Here is a 12,513-nt window from a genome sequence, read left to right on the forward strand (position 1 = left end):
ATACAAATCACCCAGCTTTCATTCTGAGCCTTATCTGCTCTGGGCGCTCCTTTCACACTTGGGTCATCCATCAGCTCTCCAGTCTGTCTGGCAGGACTTCAATTTCCTGCAAGTATCTGAAATGATTCAATATAAATGATTTATCATAGGCTCTCATGTCTTTAGTGAATTGTTTCTCAGAATATCTTTTGGCCAGCCTCATTATACTTTAAAATTTAATTTGAGAGAGGGTATTTTTTTTCCTTTTTATTTTCTTTGTTTGAACACAGCTTCAGCTTTTGAAAGATGTCTCCTTGTTTCTAATAGATTCCTTAACTCTGCTATAAAACCATCCTTGCCTCTTACAAATAAAAAGTGGCAAGAGCAGAAAAAATTGGAATACGGCATATTTGATATATGGCATGTATTTTATCCAAGCTCTAATATGCAGTCTTTCACGAGCTGCTTTACTACCTGCGAGCTTCGATTTCCTAAAAAAACCAGCTCTCTCATTTTTATCTAGCACTTTTTTTTTTTTCCTAAATTAAGAACTCTACCATAATGAACTTTCTGGCTATTTCTGAAAAGATCCTGAATTACAGTATATTACAGCCACGGATATGTGATACCAAGCACTTGAAATCACAGCCCATGCACACAGAATCAGATCAAACTGCTCCCCGTCCTGCAGGTTCTTTGACCAGCTGCACCCCAAAGCACCCTTTTGGCCCTCTTTGTTCTGAGTGAGCGATAGGTACTGCAATACTAGTATTTTCCATTGTACGGAATTAGAAGTGTAAGTCATTACTGAAACAAATCCCCTGTTTCACCTTGAAGCTTTCTTCAACATCCAGAAGCTGTCTATCAACAGTCACCTCTGCCTTGCAATTATGGGATTTCTTCCGACCATCAAGTTGTGACACATCTACAGCCTCACTAAAAGACACACATCACCATTTTTAATTATTTCTTCCCGCTGGCATTTTGTAAAACCTTCAGGTGGGAGCAGGCATATATTTGGTCTGTCTTCAGACTCTTCTCTACCCTTCATCTCGCTTACTCTTTATCCCACCTGAGCTGATTTTTTTGCTAATCTGTACCTTTATTGTTGGAAGATTATTCCCAATTTCACTCCTAGAAGGCAGGACATGCCAAGCTGTCTTCACCAACAGCTGGCTTCCTCTCCCCCTTAAGTTTGAAAACTTGTCCATGAGCTTCTAAAATGTCAAGTACCTTTTGCTGGTTCCCTGTTGGTTTAGCATGAAGTCGTCCTTCCTTTTCAGATCTTTTGATTGAAAACGTTTTTCCTCCTATTCATAATTGAACAAAAGCCTCTTTTCTCCATGCTTTTTCACAATCACACACCAAAGTTGTCTCTGCCTCAGCAATAGCTCATACACGATCCTGGGAACACCTCAGACCACTTCCCCAAGGGCTCCTGCCTCCGGTCAGTATACATTTGGCTTTTGAAACTCTGTCCTACCCGTACTGCTCGTCCCTGGCTCCTTCCCAGACCTTCAAAAAGATCTGCTGAGTTGCCTCCTGAGGTCTAGGATCATAGCAGCCACAGGTCTTCCTTCTCCCAAGAACACCTGATAACCAACTCACCCTCTGCAGCCTGACTTGTCTTTGATTTGGCTGTGACTTGCCAGTTACCCTGCTTCTACTTAAATTATTTGTCCCGATTACATATCTTAATTGCAACTGCTTACATGGAAAGCAGAAGCACTGGCGCGTACATGGTAAGGAACACAAGTGTGCAGGGAGCCACTTCAGCCACAGTTTGAGTGTCTGCAAGAAATAACTAAACCTGTCTACTACTAGAACTATCCAATTTTCAAAGCTCCACTTCAGTTCAGCACCTCTTTACCCTTGCCACACTGATTGCAAGTACTAATTTAAAGTGATCATCATTACACGATTCCAGCTGTGCTTCTGTAAATTATAAGCTCAACCCCAATGACCAGGGACTAAGCGAGATACCCTGATGAAGGTGCTTTTGCAGTAATCCAAGTGTTTAGGGATAAGTAAACTAATTATCAGATGTGGAATTTAAACGTGATCACTGAAGGATGAAACTACCACTGACAAAAAGGACATATTAAATGTTTTTCTCTGCCTTGCTGTACTGGATGAACTATTGCTGTTGTACTCACTTCAAAGAAGAGAAGGTCATTTTTACAAGAACTACCAAGATCATGATCAAATAAATTCATGAAAATACCTTAATGTACAGTTTATAGTCCTAAAAAAGCCACAGGAAGTTAGTATTGACTTTAAAAGCTTACTGGAAATGGCAGGTTAAAGAAATAAAATTAAAAACAACACTGATAAGCTGAAAGTATAAGATTTCCAGCCTTATTTCTCCCACAGATTACTTCTGTCTACTAAAAATATTAGCATTGCATTCACCTGTTTGTATTGATAGGTCTATCCACAAAGTGCTTGCAATGTTCTAATTAACTACAGGGCCCTATCGTACTCACGCTGTGAAAGTCTCAAAGCTATGCACAATTAGAAAAAAAAATCTTCACCTTACATCTTACCAACTCTTGATCTTGGGTTTTACTCTGGAAAGCCTGTAATGGGTACACCGGTGTTTGCGTCAGACATGGAAATGTCTTGAAAAGGCTTCAACTAGCAGAGGCGGGAGGCTGACATGGGAACTGCCGATGGAATTTGCTATACTAGAGTCCAGTTACCAACGTACTGAAAGCAACACTGATATTTTCTGAAGCTACTTCCTCCTGCAAGCTTGAGACTGGTATCAACAGGCTTCTTCCTTTGAGAGCATTCATAAACTTACTTCCTTCTGCCCCTTCACAGAAGCATACTCATGCTCCTAATATCAAGGTAATTTATTCACTGTTATATACAGGCTTGTAACTCTTGTGATTTTGACTTTTTTTTATGCTTTTTTTTTTTTAATTTTAAGGATCACATTCAAAGAATGCAAACAATGTAAACAAAGGGGTTTGTTTTGCTGCTCAGTAATTACATTCGGGATCTTGGACTGCTTTAGCTTAGAAGAACTAACTCAATTGTAATTTACAGTCTACAGCAAGTATAATGACATCCTTACAGTTAAGGACGGACATAAGCTCAGAACAAACAGATTTGATACAGCAATCACAATTCATCAATTTTATGCTAACATTAATTCAGAAGCATGGATAAGTTTTACTTAAAATCGAAAGTTCTAATTACAGTTAACTCCAAACAGCCACATAAATAAACCTCAATCTGAATGGGTTGATGTGTAACCCTGTGCTTGCTTCTCCATACAGAGGTGTTGACACCAGGCAATAGCAGCAACTGTTGACCACTGAAAATGATTCCCAAACACAGATTGAGCATAAAATAAGCGCACTTGCACTCACCCTACATCAGAGATATTTTTCCCCCCATCCCCTCTTCACCAAGACTCTCATCAGCTTAAAGATAACACAAGACAAATCACGTTTCCTAGCACCCTGTGCTGATAGCAAGCAGAGGCTACAGCTTTGGAAAAACTCAGCTAACAGCACAGGCCCTTTAGGAGCAGAATTAAGAGAGCCTCAGCCGCAAACCACTCGACTGGCACTGTTTTACCCTGATACGCCAGGGTACACGCTAAACCAAGTCTTAAAACTCAGTCCACATTTAACAAAGTTAAATGCAAGATGTTCTCTGTGAAGAGTGACTGCTCGTTAGCAGAATGACAGAGCCCTCCTGTTGTTACAACTGAGCTGTTAGGAAGTAAATCCAGCTTCAGCTGAGGCGCAACAAAAAGCAGAGTGTTTATTAAACTGACTTTCTAAATATCAACATTTGCTAAGAAGGTCAGCATTACTATATACAGTCCAATGCACAACGGGAAAAGAATAATCCTAAAAAGACAGGCTGTTGTTGAAATTATTAAATCAGTATTGAGTGGATGGAAGTTTTAAGGCTTATAATTATTTTGGAAAAAGTTCAACTTTTAAACACTCATTCTTCATTCATTCCACTCAGCTTATGAATAAAGCCAAACCAGACTGGGTTGCTAAAAAACAACCCCACTTTAAGTCACAGTGATGAGCTGATACATATCTAGGAACATTTTTTTATGCTCATAAAGATATGGTATTTTTAAGTTATCAAGTACAGGCTTGCTCCTGAACTAAGGAGTATTTTAAAAAGTAAGTATGGTGCAGCTGAGATAGGGTGACGTTTAAATTTCATTAATAGTTTTAATGCTAGCAAAATGGAATGATTTTGCCTATTGGAAACAGTATTTAATTTTAAACTAGATCTGTCCTTTTGTAGTTATAAGCCTATTGATTTAATGTATGCCAGTCTGCAAAGCTGAATGAAAACTTTCAGCTTTAATTCCAGCATCACATAGAAATAGCTGAAAATCTGACCAGCATGTCACAAGCTAGTAATTATATCAACTTATTTTTCCAGAGCTGGTCTTCATTAATTCATCATTAACAGGATAAGATAACACAGTCTGTACTACTAGCTTTTAACAGCCTGCTCTTGTCAACTGAAAAAGCTGAAAACGAACAAGTTTGTTCAAGTTTTTTTTTTTTGTTGTTGTTGTCGTCGTCTGGTGCAATCCAAAGCTCCACTGCTTCCCTCCCACTGCTCGGCTGCATTCCCTCCCTGCAATTCCCTCTGGAAATGACAGCCAAGCTTCCCCGATCCCAGTGCAATCGGAGACTTTCCATTCATGCTGTCTTCTTCCTCTTCCCGCCTAGCATGAAACTGCTTTATCGCACGGCCCAAAGAATTTGACAGGGAATGAGATATAGAAACTTATCAGCTGCCAGAAAACTGTTTCCAAGACAGGGGCATAGGAAAGGGAATGGGAAAAGAGCCGTGAGCCATCCAACGCTCTTCAACACCTTCCAGGTAACTCGTGGAAAAAAAGGGCAGTGCCCATGGTTCAGGATTTTAACTTACTGAAAATAATGCCTTTGAAAGATGTAGTGTCTTTTTTCCTAATTCCACAACAGGAATACTATCTACAGAATTCCTGCACAAACCCTAGATCAGCTACTAAGACTTTAGAAAGCTGAATGAATTTGGTTGTCTTCCTCACAACCATGGATCACAGACACAGCAGCAATCCTGCAAGTACCCTGGGATGACGCTTTCTCCTCTTGTACTTTAAAAGCTTCCTCAGCCTGCACTGTTAAAGCTCTTCTCTTGCAGTTTTCCATCACGGTGAGAAGGGGTTAAGTTTAGCCAAGTCTTGCCAGAACAACTTTGACATTGGATCTCTTAAGACAGAAAATCTTCAGCTTGGTGCTGAAGAAAGAACCAGGTCCTATTTTTCAAGTGGCAATCCCTGTTGAAATTGATGTTTCTCAAAAACCTAAACCACACAACCCTTTCATACGTGTAATAAAGCAACAGGAACTACATACAAAAGAAGTGCTTTTTCATGAGAAAGGCAACAACTGCAGAACTGTCGAACAGGATCTCCCTTTGTCTTTTTTATATTCTCTTTGATTACTTTAGCTTGCACAATATATATCCCACACCGCGTTTCATTTGTTTACGAGTATCTGGGCAGAGCTCCAGTGCTTTGATGCAAGCGGTCAGAGGGAACAGCTGAGTTCAGCGCGAGCGCTGCCACCAGCGGGGAGGGCTGGAGAGGTGGAGGAGGTACAGCACCATCACCACGTCCAGCACAGCACGTGGCTGCTGCCACCAGCCAAGCAACAGGGACCGAGCCCCAAAACGTTTCTTCAGCTGAACGGGAAAGCAGTCCAACAAGTGAGGAACTCCAGTTCCAGAGAAGTACAGAAAATACGGTTGTCTTCACACTGCCTACAGATCTCTTTTTCCATTCTAAGTGGAAAAAAATGCAGACTGCAGACACAGTATGAGCAAATATTAATGTCAGCAACTACAAATATTTAGTGAGAAGGTTAACTCAAAGACTTTCCTGCTCTGAAACCTCTCATGCTAAGGGAAAAAAAAACCTTCAAATTGATTCATGGCAGAGAACAAGACATCGGATTACAACATTATTCTATGTTATGTGCGCAAGCCCAACTGTGTGTTTAGTTTTGTTTTTGTTAATGGACTGCAAGACTAGCTTATTTTCACAAATATTTATTGGGAAGGGTCATTTAAGGCAGAACTACCCTTGTATCCCATATCCTGCTTCATTATTCACGCAGATATGAGTATCGAGTCACTGCTGTCTGAAGAGCCCTACCTGGGAAATAGCCCAGATGACAAAACTGCCCAAACCAAGGAGGCTCACCCTGTGCACAGTGCTCAGCAGGGACAAGAAAGTCACGTTGAGCAGGAGGACCCCACGCCTCTGAGATCCTACAGCACGGCTGGGAACTGATAGAAGGTGGCGATCAAGCTTTTCACGTTGGCCTGAAATGGCACATATCCAGGAGTAAACACTTACTAAGCAGTTTCCATTGCTTGAGCCTGGAAAGGGGTGAGGTTAAATGGATTTTGAGTCAATGGTCATCACAATCGCTGGCATGGAAGGGTGAGGGCTGGTAGGAAAATGGAGATGTACGCTTTCCAATGTGAAAGACAGACGTGTCGAAAGATGTGTTGGGTGAAAAAAAGCACTCAAGTACATGCTTAAAATAACCCCACGAGCAACATCTAGTCCCTGTGTGGGCTCTGAAGGCCCAGGGCTCAACAGCACAAAGCCCACAGAGGCCGGGTTAGAGGCATGACCTTCACCCACACCGTCACGGTCACCCTGCAGACTGGGCCCGGACCGTGTGAGTGAAACTGGGAAACGACGGACTGACGCTTATGGAGGTTAGAGCCAAAAAAAATTGATCGGCTCCAACTTCGGTAATAAACAAAAATATTTTGGTAGTTGTCCTAGCCTGCCCTGCATTGACCTCTTCCTCAGTGCTAGGTGTAAGGTGATTTTAGAGCTTTAATTTCTAGCAAAACTAGCAATGCCAATTAGGGCCTAGAAACACGCTTCATATGAGAGAGACATTACCTACTCAAAAAGCATAAAACCCCCCACATTTTCACAAGCATCTGCACCTCCTCACATGAACCATGCAGGCAGAGGTGAGGGGACACAGCTGGCCCAAAAGCTAAGGATCAACTCCCACTTCCATCTAACCAGGTTAAATGCTTCTAGGGAATGGAGGAATGCTGCCGGCCTCTCCGTACTTCACGGCCAGGCTGAACTTTGTTTTCTTTTTTTTTTTTTTTAAGCAATTTAGGCAAGAAATTTGAACACAGATTTACATTTATCTTCCATCCGACTGTATTTTTGTACCATTCGCTTTTAGCTCGATCCCCAGACAAAGCAGCAAATAAGAAGCTGTAGCTTTGCTGTGTTCTCCTACTGTTACAAGGCGGTGCACCAGCCTGGAGTTATTGAGCAAACCCGTAAGCCCCCCAGGTTACATTCTTCCTGCACCTGCCGCCTTGCCTTTCAAGTGAGCCCTGCTCTTATTAAAAGGATCAGAGGCTGTCCTCAGGCATCCCCTCTCTTTGAAGCAGCAGCCCCAGCTCCATTTTATGGAAAGGACCGCTTGGTTCAGACCTTTGCCAAACAGCATGACAGGTTTAAACAATTACTGAAGACAGTGCATTCGGATTCCAAGCTCCTCTTGCTCAGTCTCTAGTTTTAAAAATAATATTTTTCTTTCTGCTAGGGCACTCCTGAAATAAATGCTCCAAACAGCGACCATCCAAAAGGCATTATGGAAAAAATCAAAGCTTACGCGCTGTGACACAGGTTATCAATAAAGAATCTCACCACACATGGAAAAATGAAAAATATTTGTTATTTTTCAGCAATCACAAAGACAGTGGTGAATCCTGACAGCTTCAGACAGAAGGGAATAATAACTCCTGGGATATGTTACACAAATGAACAACAGCAGAGAAGGGAGAAGGATCCTATAGTTTCCTTTAAAACCGAGCGATTAGCAGTGTTTCCTTAAACTGCTGGGAAAGTCTGCAGCCTGGAGCCAGCCACATGTTACTTATCAATGCTTCGAATGCAGGGCTAGTAAAGAAAGGCCACGTCTGGTTCCTTTTGCAATAGGGAAAATCTCTTTTGAAGTCTTTTAGAGAGACTGACGGAGGAGAAAGTGTCAGGAAAAGGATCTGACAGGTTTTGCACAGTCAGGAGCAAGACGACGTCTGGAAAAAAATCTCGTCTAAATTGGGCAAGGAGATAGAAACCTCTCCTTCAGCATGGAGACGCCAGATAAAAACGTCTGAGGCTCGCCTGTATCTCTTTTCCAGTCGCACACAAATTCCTTCCCGTGCTTTCTGCCAGCTCCTGTCTTACCGGGAGCCTGGGGGCGCCTGCGCTGGGGAGCACAGCACCTACAGCACAGACAGACAGACAGCCTGCTGAGCCCCTGGGAACTGCTGGCGCTTTGAACACCCCAGGAACCATAGAAGGCCTCACTTAAAAGGTGGAAGAGAGCAAAGCTGAGGGACTTGAGGGACTAAGGAGTCACTCCATTTGTTGAAATAAAAGGTACCCCCAATGAACACGCTGATGACAATGCCACTGCTTCGCTGCTCTGGGACAGGATTTCTCTGTGTTGCCAGTTCTGTGCAAGCAACTACGCAGAGCAATTTTGCACCGCCTGCCATGTAAGTGTAATGACCCACTGGCAGGCCAAGAACTGGACACCTTTCATTTTTACCAGCCCTGTAGGCTGCTCTGCCCTTCTCTCAGCTTCCCACCCTCTGCAGACACCACTCAAAAGGAAAACACACGTTATTTTTTTCCCCAATCACAAAGCCAAAACAAACGCTTGATGTAATCATTCTCTAAAAGCTGTATTAGAAGTAGAAATTTGAGAGATTACTTCTGTACGAACTGTATTCTTGTCTGTATCAGACTGCTTTTGTATGTGGCGTATGAACAACCTACACAGCTAAAAATACATTAACCTAGCATAAACTCCTGCACAGGGCAGAAGGCTGCAGAGCTCACTACAACAGCACTCATAAGTAGCAATTTCATGTATTCATATGGGAAGAAGGCAGCTTTGTATCTCAGCACCATTCAGTTTGAAGACCATGGAAGTATGCAGTAATCTCTTAGTTAATGTCGAAGAATTTATGTTCCAACTAAACATATAATCAATGGGTACAAATAACTTTGTTGTACTCTTTCCTCTCCAGTTTCTTCTTTATGCACATGAATTTACTTAGGAAGATGAAATTCAATAACTAACGTCTGCTATGGCTCTATCTACTTATCTGCTCCCCTCTCTCCCCGAAATCATGACAAATAAAGGAGATAAACTTTCTCCAACTAAAAAAAAAAAAAAAGGAAATGTATAAAGCATTGTGAGAATGTTTGCTGCCTATTATTACGAAAGCGAGGAACACAATATTGTATATCCTAGCCATACCACAGTAACACTTGTAATTCAAAATAGAAGTGTCTGGAAAAGGTATAAAAACTGAAGAGTTCCTAACTTGTAAAATATCAGCTACTGCTCAGCTTTTGCAGACTTCATACTCCTCCTTTTGCAGCTTTAGGAATCGTACAAGTAACAGTTAAATAACGTGCTGAATTTTGTTAATTACTGTGACGAGGGGCCAAGCTGCAATCACTGCCTTTGCTCAGCTGGGATAGTCTGACCGGTGGGCAGCACCCAGCTGGAGGCCACCCCACTGCCCATGCACATGGGAAGCTCTGTGCGCCCTTAAAGCAAGGGTTAGGCGGTGCTGTGCAGGCTCCAGCACTCATCCCAAAGCTAATGCACAGCTTCTCCCCACAAAAGTATTTTACACAACCTTAGTGAGATTAAAAAGCACAGATAAAAACCACAATTGCTTCAATAAAGCCACTTTAAAGTGGCAGTTCACTAATTCAGTTGTCCCCCACCCCCCAATTAAAATCATTACACTAAATGACCAGCAAGAACACAGCCAAAAATCCACGTAATAAAATGTTTTGGGTACCTCGATTTTTTTCCACAGCTCTCCTTGCTCTATTTATGCAGCTGACCTGTAAAGCAGAAGAAAGATTAATGACTTGTGGTAGGCTTTTCAGTGTTACTGGAATATGCTGTACCCTTAAAACTTTACAAATCATTAACACAACATTAGGTTTCTTGAACTCTTTTTCAGAATATTTAATTTAATTATGTTTTACTTTGATACCATACAACGCATTCTTCATTAAAATAATAAATCTCAGCACAGGGAAGTCTCATTTAAGAGCGCCTGGGTGGGGAACCCAGCCGTGTGCCTCATGCACAGCAGGCTACAAACAGAAATAAAACCCAGCTACCTGCTGAATTTTGTAAAATAACCCCCATATTCCATAATTCCTCTCCTAGGCCAGCAGAAGCTGAACTTCAGAGCAGTCAAATGCCTGCTGTGCTGCCGGGTGGGCAGACCCTGACCAGGGTGGGGAGCAGGAGAAAGGGGAGCACAGTCGGGAACACAATTCCTCTCTTTGAAGGCCGGCAGCTTCATAGCTGCTGGCGTGCAAAGTTCACGCGGCAACCACCGCCTTTCCCCGACCCCTTCCCACCACCAAGCAGCTATGGGCTTTCCTCTCGCCTTCATCTTTTAACATGAAAGTAAAACGAGTAAATAAAACAGCAATTGTTTGCTTCTAGCATCTTTTGTCTTCTCAGTCTTTGAGCATAAACTGTCTCCAGTCAAACCCAACAAAATCTATTTCCATCACCTTCCCTTTTCCCTTAACCACTCCTGTAAGGAAAAGCAATTATTTCCTGGTGGACGGGGGCCAGGCTCCTTGATTTCATACGTGCATACAAAACACGTGCTTTTATTTATTTATTTTTAATTAAAAAGATCAACACATTGCATATTAGACATTTTATGCCTTGTGACATTGAATTCAGTCTACCAGCAGGCATAGTGCTTCTTTCTAACCAGCTAATCATTTGTATTTATTCAATTGAAACAAATTTAACTATCACCAGCTTTGCTTTGTTACTCCTCCAGGACTTGAACACAGTATCCTCAGGCATTACAGGTTTGCTCTTTTGAGTATGTACAAGTACTTTAACAGTTTCAACACTTCAGCAGGCTGGTCAGCCCTTTCTCCATTACTGAAGTCCGGATTGTTCAGTGCTGTCTTGGTTTTAGCTGCAAAGAACTGACTTCCAAAAAAAAAAACAATGTGCATGAAAAGAAAGTAGAATGATACAAAACTAATGTATGACACTGCTGTCACAAGATATTCACAGTCTACTTTCCCTAAATTACTGCGTTAGAGAAAGCCAGTTCCTTGCTCACTTGAAAATAAACACTGAAAAAAAAAATATCTGGCATTGTTTTCAGCCAGTTTGCACTCGGGAACGAAGGACGTGCTGGCACTCAGCATTACCCCAGGTAAGCAGCCACCACCGGAGTTCCCCTGCCTTCAAGGCCAGCAGAGGCACGAGCTGGGGGCAGGCCTGGGGCATGTTTGCTCCTCACCGAGCACACCCAGAGACCCATGGCAGCGGCTGGGGAGGGCAGGGGACACGGGCTGGCACCAAAAAGCACCATGTTACAGCCGGAGCACTCCACAGCAGCAGGAATTTAGACACTTGAACGTGGCCATTTATTCTTGGCATGAGTACGGTTTATTTTTCACCTACTTCACGCTGCAGGAGATAAGGGAATGCTATTTCTATGCGAGCTCCTGATCGGTTATTTTAAGCGTAGCTGTCACCAGCGAGAGGAGATGTCACGTCGCAGGCTGGCAGCTGCTCTGTTAGACCTCAGTGCCCTCGTCAGCTCCATCAGCCCAGGGCCCAGTGGCCCTTACGGTGGTGATCAGCATGTTTTAGCACCCTGGAGCCCACGGCACCCACCACGGGGCCAGTGTGAGCCCTGGCAAGCAGTGGCCAGGCTGTGCCCCCACCTTGGAGGCCAGAGACCCTACAGCGGTCAGCAGAGGGGAGCAGGGAGGAAGGCAGCTGGAGCCAGGAGCCATTAGGCTAGAAACGTCACAGGCCCCTGAGCAGATGCTTTTCCTGCTGCTTGTCACCACCTCTTTGCTACCAGCCCTTTCTTCTCCTCCTTCACATCCCTGCTCAGTAGCGCTGCACGCATTTTCATAATCTCTCCCCCTCTCCCCAGTTTAAAATTCCCATAATCAAACAAAGAAAACCCTCAACAACCGTAAGACTACCAAAACATTGGTGTCATGTCCTCATTCACTCTGCTTAATCCATCGGGGTCTTCTCACCCCACCCTACCACTCCTCCAGCGCGGCTGAGAAATCCTCTGGTGTAGGCACTGCCCAGCAGTTGGCTTCGCCGAGCTTAGCACTGCTTAGGACATGCATGAAGCTTTCTTCACTAGAATAAACATTAATTAAATGCCTCTACAGCCAAAATGAAATTGCACAACTAATACCAAAGGATGTAGATCATATCAAGAATGAGGGGAAAAAAAAATCTGAAAAAGGACTAAGAGTCACACAGTAAACATCATCTCAAAGCCAGCTCTCAATTCAGGGAAAATGAAGACATTCTTGGATGAATGGGCTAGGAAGAGAGATTGATTTTAACTCAAGATATGACAGCGGTAAGACAAATATTGAACATGAGC

General features: G+C 42.9%; 1 protein-coding gene across 3 annotated transcripts in view; it reads right to left on the reverse strand.

Annotated features, from left to right (window-relative positions):
* The window catches only part of ADD3 (adducin 3), a 99,587-nt gene that overhangs the window by 54,714 nt on the left and 32,360 nt on the right, over positions 1–12,513 (reverse strand). For 2 of the 3 annotated variants that reach the window (XM_067000759.1, XM_067000761.1), the window contains exon 2: positions 9,898–9,943. The exons of the other annotated variant lie outside the window; for it this stretch is intronic. The gene's annotated coding sequence lies outside the window, so the exon portion shown is untranslated. The remainder of the gene's footprint in view (positions 1–9,897; positions 9,944–12,513) is intronic. 3 annotated transcript variants of the gene reach the window in all.

This window comes from Anser cygnoides, chromosome 7, assembly GCF_040182565.1.
Source record: "Anser cygnoides isolate HZ-2024a breed goose chromosome 7, Taihu_goose_T2T_genome, whole genome shotgun sequence".
In the NCBI taxonomy this organism is placed as follows: Eukaryota; Metazoa; Chordata; class Aves; order Anseriformes; family Anatidae; genus Anser; species Anser cygnoides.